The sequence below is a fragment of the Rhinopithecus roxellana genome, chromosome 17 (assembly GCF_007565055.1).
Source record: "Rhinopithecus roxellana isolate Shanxi Qingling chromosome 17, ASM756505v1, whole genome shotgun sequence".
Lineage (NCBI taxonomy): Eukaryota > Metazoa > Chordata > Mammalia > Primates > Cercopithecidae > Rhinopithecus > Rhinopithecus roxellana.
The window spans coordinates 105,011,772-105,013,742 of record NC_044565.1 but is presented as its reverse complement, the minus strand read 5'-3'; the positions used below and the strand labels follow the sequence as shown (position 1 = coordinate 105,013,742).

General features: G+C 50.8%; 1 pseudogene across 1 annotated transcript; it reads right to left on the bottom strand.

Moving 5' to 3' along the window:
* Nucleotides 1-273: 273 nt before the first annotated feature.
* Nucleotides 274-1,114, bottom strand: LOC104677533 (annotated as a pseudogene). The gene has a single exon (XR_750063.2). The product of XR_750063.2 is annotated as a 40S ribosomal protein S6 pseudogene (transcript).
* Between the last annotated feature and the right edge of the window lie 857 nt (nucleotides 1,115-1,971).

The window sequence follows — 1,971 nt, the reverse complement described above, 5'->3', positions numbered from 1 at the left end:
TCAGTAAGCTATGATTGTATCACTGCACTCCAGCCTGGGTGACAGAGGGAGACCCTGTCTCTATTAACAACAACAACAACAAAAACCCTTCAGGTTCTTTTTTTTTTTTTTCTTTTTTTTTTTTGAGATGGAATCTGGCTCTGTTGCCCAGGCTGGAGTGCAGTGGCCGGATCTCAGCTCACTGCAAGCTCCGCCTCCCAGGCTTACGCCATTCTCCTGCCTCAGCCTCCCGAGTAGCTGGGACTACAGGCGCCCACCACATTGCCTGGCTAGTTTTTTTTTTTTTTTTTTTTTTTTTCCGAGTCTGATCTTATTTATTTGTTACTCAAAAAGTTATTTCTGACTGGATTCAGACTTAGAAGTAGAAGCTCGCAGAGAGGAAAGTCTGTGTCTCTTCGCAATTTGTTCCTGGCGCTTCTCCTTAGCCTCCTTCATTCTTTTGGCCAAAAGTTTAGCATATTCTGCAGCCTCTTGCTTGTTTTTCTTAGTACGCTGCTTCTTCAGAGCAATACGCCGCCGTTTGTGCTGCAAGACACGTGGAGTAACAAGACGCTGAATCTTGGGTGCTTTGGTCCTAGGTTTCTTACCTTCTTTGTTTAAGGGCTTTCTCACAACATACTGGCGGACGTCATCTTCTTTAGAGAGATTGAAAAGTTTGCGGATTCTGCTAGCTCTTTTGGGGCCCAGGCGGCGAGGCACTGTAGTATCAGTCAGTCCAGGAATATCCTTCTCTCCTTTTTTTACAATAACCAAGTTGAGAACGCTCAGATTGGCATCCACAATGCAACCACGAACTGATTTTCTCTTTCTTTCTCCCGTTCTCCTTGGTCGGTAACAGGAATGCCCCTTACTCAGCAGCAGGCGGACACGGCCATGGGTCAAGACACCTGCTTCATGGGGAAACCTTGTTTGTCGTTCCCGCCACTGATTCGGACCACATGACCCTTCCATTCTTCACCAGAGCGTCAGCAGCAACTTCTGTGGCCATACGCTTCTCATAAAAAGTACGAAGTTTGCGTTCATCGTCCACTTCAATGAGTTTCTGGCAGCCAGTGGCTGGGAAGATGTTCAGCTTCATCTTGAAGCAGCTGAACGCCTCCGAGGCGCCACGGAAAAGAGCTCACGAGATACTACTTCAGTAGAGCCCCACCTCCCAGCACTGAGGGCTTCTTTTCAGCCCCTGAACCCAGATCCTTCAGGGCCAGAGTCCTTCTCTTGGCTGTTCTGGGCTCCCTGGTTCTCTCAATCCTTCCTTAAGACCTGGCCTGGCTTCGCCTCCTGTTTTCTCAGGCGTTGGAGGAAGCGATGTTCCTCGAGTTCCTGATCAGTTTCATTTGATGCTCCTTGATGGTGCTCTTACTGTGCCCCAGGCTTTGCTGAGGGAGCCTCTGGCATTAATTTTTGGAGGTGTCAAATTTGGGACTTTTACTACTCTGCCTAAGTCAGGTCCCCAGGGTCCTCTTAGCCGGGCCATGATCCTAACTTCCCAGGGCCCTTCCCTCCTGCCCTAGACAGGTACCCTGAGGGCCAGCAATCCTGCTGCCCCTGCCACTGTCCTGGGACTGACTTTTGGAATCAAAGGTGGAAAGCTGGGAGAAGGAAGGAAGGAGGCAGAGAGGGAAGGAAGGAAGGGAGTGGAGGGGAGGGGGAAGGAGCCACCCCGATCGGCAGGGCTGCCGTGAGAAGCTCCCAGTGTTCTATCTGTAGAGGAGCAAAGTGCCTGGCACATAGTAAGCCACCCGCAAATACGCCAGGCTTTGCGGCTGTGAGTCTCATGTGTCGGTTTATGCATTTCTGAGAACCCAGGGGAGGAAGAATGCCTGCTGTACTTGCCTCCCATTGATTGGTTGGCCTTAGGGCCAACAAAACCAGCGCAATAGGTGAACAGTCTGAGCCCCATGCGGGCTCCCCTGGGGTATGGGCTGTTCCAACTGTGCAGGGCATGGATTCACCTTTGCTGTCTGTGAACAA